We start from the raw sequence: 12,347 nt of genomic DNA, 5'->3' as shown, positions 1-12,347 counted from the left end.
ATTACATAGGCATGGCTAATTAAATCAAAAATTTTCAACTGGAGTGCCACAAGAAATTTTGAAACATGCAATAACTGACTATTTAGTCAGGGGCACTGACCTCTTTTCCCTTAATTCAGGGGTCTTCAAACTACGGCCCGCGGGCCACATGCAGCCCCCAGGGGAGTCTGATCCTGTCCGCCAGGTTTTTTGGGCAGTGAGCGCAGCCAAGGTGTTACAGTAGGAATTAGTAGTTCATATAGTCCGGCCCTCCAGCTCTCTGAGGGACCGTGATCTGGCCCCCACTTTAAAAAGTTTGAAGACCCCTGCTTTAGATTGTCAGATTAAAAAATGACCACAGCCAACACAAGAGCTGTCAGTGTGAATGAGTCAAGAGTATACCTACTTTTTGGTGTGCCAAAAATCTTTAGTAATTAGTTTGTGTGCCATAAGGTAAAAAAATAAAAAAATAAAAAAAATAAAATGCTGAAAATCACTGGATTAAATCACTAGTCATTGGTGATTTATTCAACCTCCAGCCCCTCTCCTTACCCCAGAGGTCAGGTGGATGGGACTAAAAGTTCCAAACCTCCAATCACATGGTTGGTTTCTCTGGCAACCAGTCCCCATTTTTGGTGCTTTCTAAAAGTCACCCTCTTAACATAAACTCAGGTGTGATTAAAAGGGGTCTGTTGTGACTATCAAGACGCCTTTATCACTCTTTAGAAATTTGACGGGTTTTAGGAGCTCTGTGCCAGAAACAGGGACAAAGACCAAATACATATTTGTTTATAAATCATAACATCACAAGCCACATACAAACATGTTTGTTACATCAGAATTAGGAGTACATGTAATCTAAAATGAATATTTAATTGTAATTCTCCCCTCCTCTGACCACATACGAAAATGTGAGTGGAACAGAGATTGGCCCCTGCTAATCACACTCCCTAAAGTGTAAGAGGATGAGCTTTTTCATTCTGACTTCAAAGGACATGAATTGAAGAGAGAAGCTAAGCCTGTGCCTGATGAATTTCATTCATGCCCTGTCTTTGCTGGCCAGCCTCCCAGAACCAGAAAGCAGGCCCAATTATCTCTGATATGGTGATAAAAATAATTTATTCTCAGAGAAGCAGTCACTGTACTTTGAGAACTTGATGTGGTTTGATCACATCTTGTTCCATCTGAACCGGACTGGGCTGGAAAACAGGCAGTTGACACGTGCTGTTGTGATTTTGCCCTGGGTTCCCTGGGCCTCACAGTAGTTAGTTAACAAGACCTGTGATTCCAGACCAAACAGCAGCTCGGGTTGCCACACTCATTGAAGCCTCCTTAGGCATATGAGCTGACTTCTCGGCCAAGATAAAGGTACCGCGATGATTCCGGATGAGATTGAGAACATGGGAGATAAGACAGAATAAAAGCAAATCCCTGCGGCCTCTTCAGCCTGTGACATTTACTAAATAACTTTGCTTCCCTGTGGAAACTGTGCCTCTTAGAGACCAGTATTTTTCTTGCAGGAAAAAGACTGGCCCTAGGCAAAGTTTCAAAGCAGACTCTCATTCGTTGTGGTGTTTCTAAATTCTCAAAAAATATGCATCTTTGGGACTTGGAAGTGAAACATCACAAATTCTTTACTCATTATTATGGATTTATTAAAATATTTTCAAGAAATAAGAAATAACAGTTTAGTAGTATTTATAAAGAACTGTACCCCATAGCAGATATCCAAATGTTGTAAAATTCCAGCGGACATGATTTTTGAATAATTTAACATTCAAATCTAACACAGCAATTTTAATAGCATTACACACACACACACACACAAAATCACAATTCAAAATCACTAATTAATGAACTTATTTTGCTTCCAAAAAGTTATTTCTCAAAACATCACACTTAGGATCTGCATAAAGTATGTCATAAAAAGTTATAAAGTTATTGATATTTATTTTGTTTGGGAGAATGCCTTGCTATACAGGACCATGAACACATCCTTACAAGATGGCAACAGCTACAAGCCACACAGACCAATCCCGGTGTGACATCTGTGGCCGGCTCCTGTCTTGCTCCCAGAAACCTTCCCTCACCCTTCAACTCAGCTGCTAGCTTTTCCTGATCTTGCTTATTAATGGGTCCTTTGATGGATCCCTTTATTTTTTTAATTTTAATTTGTTGTTGTTGTTGTTAATCCTTGCCCAAAGATATTTTTTTCCCCATTGATTTTTAGAGAGAGTGGAAGGGAGGGAGAGAGAGAAGAGAATTGGTACGTGTGTGTATGCCACTCTGCCTCTTATACACTCTTTGTTTCCTTTCTCCTTGTACATCCCCACTGTCAAAACAGTGTTCGGAGGATCACAATAAAGCACTGGATAATTATGCAAGCAAATTGCTCCAGCTTTTGGAGATGTTGTCTATCCATTTCACGGAGTCCTTGGGTGAATTCAGGAATGGGGGTAATTCAGGTTCACTTTTCTGTGACTAAACCATTTCCCTTTAGGCAAATCCCATCACCCCCGGCTGCTCTGAGCTTTCTTTAACCTCTCTCTGGACTATAGATTCAAGATACCCTTTTACTTTGTCTACCTCTAAACTATAAGCTGCCCCTTATTCCAGTAGACTCGAGCCTGATGAATCCTGAGGTTTCTGCTTTAGTCTGCAGGACCTGAGGTATCGCTTTGCCCGTTGGGTCATATCTTGCAAAGGTACTTTCTCCTTTCCTAAGTTAACTATGAATTCTGCATCCGCTGTAAATATGGGAAGAAGTACCAAATCTACTAAGTTTTCCAATATCTCTCTTCATTCCTGATAGAATACCAGGTTTGTCTGCTAAAAGACAAAAATACTTGAGTTGAGACTGTCTCATCCATTGGTAATTTACAATTTAAACAGTACCATGTTGCCTGACCGACATGGCTCAATGGTTGAGCATGGACCTATGAACCAGGAGGTCACAGTTTGATTCTTGGTCAATGCACATGCCCCCAGGTTGCAGGCTCGATCCCCAGTGTGAGGTATGCTGGAGGCTGCTGATCAATGATTCTCTCTCATCATTGATGTTTCTATCTCTCTCTCCCTTTCCCTTCCTCTCTGAAATCAATAAAAATATATTTTAAAAAATAAACAGTATCATGTTTGTCTGGCAGTATTGTATTAGTTGGTGCTCTTCTCTCAGCTTTGTGAGTGAATGTAAAAGAAAGGAAAGGCAGCAAGGGGAGATGGAGAAAGACATAGAGAGCATTCCATTAATAAAACTGATGAGAAGTGGCCTACTTACATATATATCTTTGTTACTCACATCAAATATATAGGCCATGGCATCTTGGGAGGTTTCAAGCTATGCATATTTACTTAACAATAATGGCTCCTCCAGGACCATCATGGATTATTGGGAAATAAAATGCTCATAGGGTAAAACTGAAATTAGCCTACAGAGTTTTCCTGGAGTTTACATCTATGAATACATTTTTGTTGAGGAGAGGCCTGCCTGGAAGTTATGCTCTAATGTTCACCTAAATAATTAAAAAGTCAGCAGCAGCAGAATACCTCCTCTCAGAGAAAAGGGAGCTTACTGTCCACCAGGTCTTTCAGAATCACAGAGGCAGAACCAAGTTACATTTCATTAATCTCTAGGATGACAAACAGAGAAAGGCCAGGGGAGTTCAGCGGGCAGAACACAGGAGGGAGATCTCAAAACAACCAGCAGTGCACTGCTCCTGATTCCCAGTATCAGCCATATCGATCTGAACATGCTGTGATTTCAAGGTCATGACCACAATGTCTGGCTTGGTACTGGAAATTCCACAAATTAAAATACATATTTTGGCTGAAACTGGTTTGGCTCAGTGGATAGAACATCGGCTTGTGGACTGAAGGGTCCCAGGTTCAATTCTGGTCAAGGGCATGTACCTTGGTTGTGGGCACATCCCCGGTGAGGGGTGTGCAGGAGGCAGCTGATCGATGTTTCTCTCTCATCGATGTTTCTAACTCTCTATCTCTCTTCCTTCTTCTCTGGAAAAAAAAAAAGAAAAAAAAAAGAAAAAAAAAAGCCAGTAAAAAATATTTTTTTAAAAAAGAAATACGTATTTTGGAATGAGACCAAATTTCAAAATTTTCTCTGAAGAGTACCATCAAGAGAAGGCTGAAAAAGGAGAAAGAGGCTGTGGTATCAAAGCATCAGAGATGGAGAAAAGTTACTACTAAGAGGTGAAAGGAACCCAAGAGAACAGGATGCAGGTCCCAACATCTCTGCTACCCACTGCTTGGCACAAGTGCTGGAGAAGGGGAGGGCCACACCACCTGTGTGCCTCTGCCAGTTACCACTCAAAAGTCCTCAACAGTCACCCCCAGGTTCCCTCCTGCTTCTGGGCTTGGAAGAATCCCAAAGCTCCTCCAATCATTTTCATTAGTTTATTGTAGGGGCTGTGATTTTTTTCTTCTTCAATCTGAAACCATCTGCTTTTACTCTTTGAGGATTCCTTATGATTTCTGTCCCAGAGCATTCCCTCTCATATATTGCAGCACTCATATATGTAAGCATTTTTCTTTTATTTTTCTTAATTTTTAGTGAGAGGAAGGAGGGGAAGAGAGAGAGAGAGAGAGAGAGAGAGAGAGAGAGAGAGAGAGAGAGAGAGAGAGAGAGAGAGAGAGAGAGAGAAAGAGAGAGAAAGAGAGAGAGAGAGAGAGAGAGAGAAGAAGAACATGGATGTGAGAGTAAAATATTGATCAGGAGCCTCCTGCACATTCCCTGACGGGGGACTGAACCTGCAACCTGGGTATGTTCCCTGACTGGGAATCAAACCCTCCACTTTTTGGTGCACGGAATGGTGCTCCAAACAACTGAGCCACACCAGCCAGGACTCCAGGCATTTTTCAATCCTATACTACACATATGCCAGTTGAACATGCTGAACTTGGAAGGTAAACACTCTGGAGACAACTTCATCTTCTCTCATAACTGCTTTCCTGCATGTTCTGACAAATAGCTCTGATCCTTGAACAGTAGACAAAGCAGGGATGCCAGCTTTTTATTCACTCTGGACCGTTACAACAGTTCACACTTTTATTTTTCACCCGATTCAAAGCTCCCCCAACTCTCAGCTGAACCAGTCATGGGGAAGATGGGAGGGGTGGCTAATTCTGCCCGTTCTTTTGCTCCCTTGTTTCTTTCTTACCTCCTTCTTCTCTCCTCCCCCCCCCCACTGCACCCCTAGTTCCTTCTAGTTTGGAACAAGGTCAAGGATCAGAAAAGACAGAGGAGGGATCAGAGGTCATCACTGCCAGTGTTCTCTGCCATCCTCTCCTGAATAACATATGCCCTCTGTCAGGCACACCTCTAGGTTCTGGCTTGCCCTTTCACAGGAGACCTTTGCCAGTTCTTCAGAGTTCTCCATGCCAACCTCCTCACTCCACCAATCCCTGACAAGGGTGATGTTGTCTGGTCTCTCACAAAGCTGCTCAACTACCATTCTCAGTCGGTACATCCAAGGGGTCCACTTGCTCCATCAAGAAGGGACCTTTTCGGATAACTTGAGACTAGTAACATTCCATGGAGTCCCACTTAGTCCAGGGAAAAACTCTGAACATGGGGACACTCCAGCTGATGTCTTCTCTGCTCATTGCAGGCTGTTCCAGCTGACCTCCCACCCACCTCTGCCTTCTTCAATTAACTCTCCAACCCTTGGGGATACAAATTAAGTTGGACTCCTTCCTACTTTCCTTTGTACAGTGGTTCTCAACCTTTCTAATGCCGTGACCCTTTAATACAGTTTCTCATGTTGTGGTGACCCCCCAACCATAAAATTATTTTCATTGCTACTTCATAACTGTAATATTGCTACTGTTAACTTACAGCAGTGTGACCCACAGGTTGAGAACCACTAGCAGAGTTACCTAAGACCATCGGAAAACACAGATATTTACATTGCGATACCTAACAGTAGCAAAATTACAGTTATGAAGTAGCAACGAAAATAATTTTATGGTTGGGGGTCACCACAACATGAGGAACTGTATTTAGGGTTGCAGCATTAGAAAGGTTGAGAACCACTGCTCTAGTAGAATTACAGGGTGTCATTGGTTTTCTGCAGCTCAGCAAGCACCCAGCCAGGAAATGGGATATCAGTCTTCTTTCCTGCAGACAGCCCCACTTTTTATGAGCTGTTCTCTAACTACTCACTTGGCAGTTAGAAAAAAGCATCATGAGCCCCACCCAGTTTTGCTCAGTGGATAGGACGTCAGTCTGCGGATAAAAGGGTCCTGAGTTTGATTCCAGTCAGAGCCATGCGTTTCAGATTGCAGGCTCTTTCCAGTCCTGAACCCCAGTCAGGGCTCATGCAGGAGGCAACCAATTGATGTGTTTCTCTCACATTGATGTTTCTCTCTGTCTTTCCCTCTCTCTTCCACTCTCCCTAAAATTCAATGTAAAAATATCCTTGGGTGAGGATTAATGAGAAGAAGAAGAAGGAGGAGGAGGAGAAGGAGGAGGAGGAGGAGGAAGAGGAGGAGAAGGAGAAGGAGAAGGAGAAGGAGAAGGAGAAGGAGAAGGAGAAGGAGAAGGAGAAGGAGAAGGAGAAGGAGAAGGAGAAGGAGAAGGAGAAGGAGAAGGAGAAGGAGAAGGAGAAGGAGAAGGAGAAGGAGAAGGAGAAGGAGAAGGAGGAGAAGAAACATGAAACAATACAGCCGAAACCGGTTTGGCTCAGCGGATAGAGCGTCGGTCTGCAGACTGAAAGGTCCCAGGTTCGATTCTGGTCAAGGGCATATACATTGATTGCAGGCACATCCCCAGTATGGGGTGTGCAGGAGGCAGCTGATTGATGTTTCTCTCTCATCGATGTTTCTAAATATCTATCTTCTCCCTTCTTCTCTGTAAAAAATCAATTATATATATATATATATATATATATGTTTTTTTTTAATGAAACAATACAGACTCCCTTCAAATAAATTCTTTCTCTAATTTGACCCTTTGCATTTGGCCTTACACAGATGTTGTGAGAGCCACTAGCCAACTCAGCCCCATATTAATAAGTCTTGCAGAGACTGGCTCTTCTCTTTGGAACAGTTGGGCACTTAAAACTATGTTCTCTAGCTCTGAGGCCTCAGCCAAAACTCAGACATAATAAGAAAAACTCTATTTAACAGCCTGTTATAGGTTTGTGAATCTGTGTGTCATAGTTCAATTTCTCCCAGAAGCAGACCATGAGGCAAAGATTTGACTGCAAGTAATTTATTTTGGACATAATTCCAAGAAATAGCAACAGGGAGTGGAGAAACAATTCGGGGAAGGAAAAGCAGCCATAAAGAGCTTGTTATCCAGAAAGTTTCCACTGTGGGTAACTAAAGTGCCGTGAAACTGGGAAACTCGCAGAGCCTAAGCAGAACACACATCCCAGAGGAATCTGGGAATCTGGAGTATTTAAATATTTTTAAATTCATTTTTGAGGCTGAGGGAGAGAAACATCTGTGTGAGAGAGGAACATCTAATGGCTGCCCTTGCATGTCCCCAGCCAGGGACTGAGCCCAAAACCCAGGCATGTGGCCTGACCTGGAATCAAATCAGTGCACAGGACAATGCCCAACCAACTGAGCTACATCAGCCAGGGCGGATCTGGGATATTTACACACCAACTCTTGGCAGTCTTTGAGTGAGGGATGCTCCTGGGGCCTTACTTCCTCAGCATTTCTGGCATAGCTCCGGTGACCAGAGAAAGCTGTCGGACAAAGAAATGTTGCTCTTGCCCAACATTTAAATAAACAAATAAAAACAGTGTGCTCCGAAGAGGTAAGAATGAAGGAAATGAGCAGAAAACCAGCAGCATTTACTGCAGTGGGGAAAAAGGGGCAGGGAGGGGGAGGAGGAGGAGGGACATAGATCAGGAGGCACTCTTCATCCATTCTAAACCTTTACTATGTGACATGTTGCTTATCTAGGATATATTTGACAAAATTGGTCTTATCAACTCATCAGACCCAACCATAGTTATCCCACATAGTTCAAAATTCATTCTTTTATCTCCAATATGTAAACAAATAGTTGAATCTGTTATCTGTCACATCCAATTTTCTGCAAACTCCGAAATGAAGAGGGGTAGCCCCTGCTTTGTTAAACCTAAATGGTTGTGGTTCTATCTTTTGACTTCTTTTGAGAAATGTTAATTTTTATTCGTTTATTTTAAATTATATTTTAATGTGTATTTTTATTGTTGATATCAATAGTATTATAGATGTCCTTCATATCCTCCACCTTTTGACCACCGCCACCCAGCCCTTGCCCCTTAATATGTATCTACCTGCAAGCTACAAGTAGTTACATTACCTTCAGTTTAATGGATTAAAAAAATAATTTCTATCTTCTCTTAAGATGAGTATTTCATTGTGATTTCTTAATTCTGTCAAAGTATATTAGGAATCTGTCCTGACATAAAAAAACCAGGTATTAAATATATTCTAGGATCAAACTACTAAGGAAATTACTTGTTGACTTGATCCTATTTATGGGGGGTAAGGGGGGGGGGGGAACAACACCTTGAAGTCCTAAACAATACATAATTGTCTTATTGGCTTCGAACACAGATAATTCTGTCGATGTATGTTTGGAGGGCAGTAGTTTGCATGGTCATACCATTGTTCTGGAATGTTATGGTCTCTCACCCTCCTCTGTAGACCTGGGGTCTACCCCACACCTCTCCCACTCTTACTCCCTGACTGGCTGGTGAATTCTGCTAGAGCAGATGGAGTATGTTTCCTTTCATCATGAACGTTGGGATTGACCATGTGACTTGTAGCCAAAGGATATGTGTCTACCACAGTGCTTGACACATAATAAGCATTTACATATGCAAATAAAAGTAATTTTGAGATAAAAATCTATATTCAGTACCTATACTACTAAGTAGTTTTAATTTATGTGCCATTCATCTGTCTTTTCTCTCTGATGATTTCTTCCTTCCTCTGTTCTGTTTCACTAGCAGGACTGGCCTTTGCAAATGCTATTTCTCAGTCTTCCCTGTCAGTCATTTCCAGATGCATTCAGCCACTAAGAGGCCCTGGCCCTAAAAAAAGGAAGAAGCCAAGGTGATTCTCTCCCTTTTTCTTCTTGGAAGGATAAGATACATCTCTAGCAGTGGCTGCTTCTCCTCCATGGTCCCAGCTCCCACCACATAGACCTTCCAAAGCTGCCCCTGAATCCCACCTTCCTAGCTGAAGAGTTTTACACTCCTAGCAAGTAGCCCACATTTCTGGATTTCAGTAAGAACACATCTTTCTTTTATTTCTCCTTTCCCCAGGGGTGCAGCAGCTGTCTGCAATTACCAATCTCTGGGTTTCCTCGTTTCCCCCTATTTTAACTTTTCTAATCCCTGGACATTATTTTCTGTGTTAAATTCCTTCTAGTGGTTTCATTTTCTGGCCAGATCCTGTTGGATAATCTATTCAGGAGTCTTGTACAAAATCATGGTTAATCTCCTAAAGGAGATATGTTTTCCTCCTCAATTCTTCTTTGAGAGCATTCCTGAGACATTCTCTTCCCTTTGGATTTTTGGCTTTTCCTGTGGTAATAGCAGGAATTCTGTGCTACTCAAGATAAGATTATATCCAGAGTATTATCAGCAATCAAAAAGCCAAATTTGCTCAATCTTGTAAAGATATCATCTGTTCCCAAATTGATCTACAGATCAAAGCTGTCACCTATTCTCAAATTAATCTATAATTTGATGCAATTCCTATCAAAATCCTAACCAGTCCTGTCCCCATCATGGAAATTGACTAATTTTGAAATTTACATGAAAATGCAAAGGACCAAGAATGACCAATGCCCTCAAGAAGAAAAACAAGATGTGAAGACCTTTTCCATCAGATATTAAGACATTAAAAAGTTATGGTGATAGAGGAAGTGTGGTAAGTGTGATAGTGCTCCAAGGATAAACAAATCGACCAATGAAATGGAATGAATCAATATTCTGGAAGAGTCCAGAAAAATACCCCTACACATGTGGACTAGATTTTTTTCAAAGGGACATGGCAGAGCAGGTGCAAAAGGATAATCCCAAGGAAATTAAGTGGTGATATGGTAAAAAAAAAAAAAAATTAAACATGACTACATCCTTATCTCATACCATGTTTTGTTTTGTTTTGTTTTTCTAAACCTTGGCTCCTAAGAAAAATACTGGCTTTTCTCCATCATCCTGGTTTGATAAAATTCCTGATAAAAGCTCCTCCACAAAGCCTTTTTCCTCCTGGAACATGGAGAGCTAAATTTGAAGGCAAAATACTAAAAAGGTTATTAAGGTTATTAAATAATGAGGGGGGGAAAAAAAGAAAGGTAAGTCTGAATATAGGAAATGGCTGTGGGCCAGCTGACAATAATGAAAAGATTTTTCTTGATGAGTAATGAACTCAGTACAAGTTCAAACTGAGAAGCCACAGATAACGTTAACATTTTAAACCCTGTGCTTTTCAAAGCAACAAGGGAAATCCCATTAGGAAACTGGAATGCAGATGCTCCTGGAAGATGACAATTTCAAAGCCCTACTGGCAATCAGTGAATTTAAAAGAGCAGTTGGGCCCAGTCAGTGTGGCTCAGTGGCTGAGCATCAACCCATGAACCAAGAAGTCAATGTTCCATTCTCAGTCAAGGCACATGCCAGGCTGCAGGCTCCATCCCCTGGAGGGGATGTACAGAAGGCAACCAATCAATGATTATCTCTCATCATTGATGTACCTATCTCTCTTTCCCCCTCTCTTCCTTTCTCTGAAATCAATGAAAACATATTTGAAAAAAGAGAGTGGTTGGAACCGTTATATAATTTCAACAGTAAAGGAAGAACTTCTCCCAGATTAGTACCCAAGGAAGAACCTTCATGTAACACCTTCATTTTCTGAACCCACTGCTTTCAGAGATTTTTAAACAGATTCTTTTATGCCAGGAACATTGTTTGTTTGTTTGTTTGTTTGTTTGTTTTAAAATAATGTCAGATTTGGGGGGGAAATACAAAAATAGTATTAAAATTTTTCATACACTTTCCCCAAACGTTAACATGTTGTCCTGCCCACCTTAGTATTCTTTCTTTCCCTTTCCCTAGCTCTGCCTTTATATTTTTTCTAAAACATTTTAGGATCAGTTGTACATGTGGCATCCTTTTATCTCTAGATAGTTGAAAATGTATTTTCTAAAAACAAGGATTTTCTTACATAAGCACAGTACAATTCTCAAGATCAGATCATTAACACTGACACAAAAGTTATTATGTAATCTACAGGTCTTATTCAAATTTTTCCAATTATTCCATTAATATCCTTTTTAAGATTCTTCTTTTAAATATTCTGTGGCTCTCATCTTGATGAAATAATTCTCAGCCTTTTTAGGAAGATGTAGCCATGCACATAGCACATGCAAAATAATGTAAGCCTCATTGATTTTCAGGAAAGGGACACTGAAAACTCCTATTAGCTGTGCATGCAGACAGCTGTTTTCCCAGAAAGAGACTTCAAATGAAGGCTCACTCTATTCCCTGAAGCCTGTGTTATCAAAGGAGATTCTGAATTGTTTCTCTTTTGTGTAGGGGATTTGCCTGCTGCTTTCCTGATTCCTCATTACACTGAGAGAACTGAAATAAAAAATAAAAAATAAAAACATCCTGGAAGATGTTTTCGCTTTCCTCTCACACATTACAACAAAGTAATTTCCTATTGCAATTTTAAATCAAGAGAAGATGCACATGGCATGTAGGATTCACTAGTTCCTCCAAGCAGGTTATTTCATTTCCAGCCCCTGAGGCTATGGCTCTGCTGTAAAGGAGTAATGAGGCCAAAAGATAACAACCTACATAAATGTCCATTAGAAAGAGGACTGAAGAAATTCTGGTGTATACAATTAATGTAATACTGTGCAACTACCCAAATGAAGATGCAACTGTGTATGGTCCCCAAGTAAATCAAGCCTAACAACAGTAAGTGATTAAGTCATTTTGACCCTGTAGAAGGGAACTGGGGAAGTTGGGGACTTAGAGGTGGAGGAGAAACATTTATAGTAAACCCTTTTGTAGCATCTGATTTTTTTCATTTTTACCATATGTATATGTAATGTTTTGGGAGAATAGTAGATAGATGATTAGATAGATGAATAGATAGATGATAGATAGATAGATAGATAGATAGATAGTTAGATGATAAATAAAATGAATCATGGGTAGCCAAAACCGGTTTGGCTCAATGGATAGAGCGTCAGCCTGCGAACTGAAAGGTCCCAGGTTCGATTCCTGTCAAGGGCATGTACCTTGGTTGTGGGCACATCCCCAGTAGGGGGTGTGCAAGAGGCAGCTGATGGATGATTCTGTCTCATCGATGTTTCTAACTCTCTATCCCTCTCT

Source organism: Pipistrellus hanaki (genome assembly GCF_964339955.1).
Source record: "Pipistrellus hanaki genome assembly, chromosome: 6".
NCBI lineage: Eukaryota > Metazoa > Chordata > Mammalia > Chiroptera > Vespertilionidae > Pipistrellus > Pipistrellus hanaki.
This window is presented reverse-complemented; position numbering follows the sequence as displayed.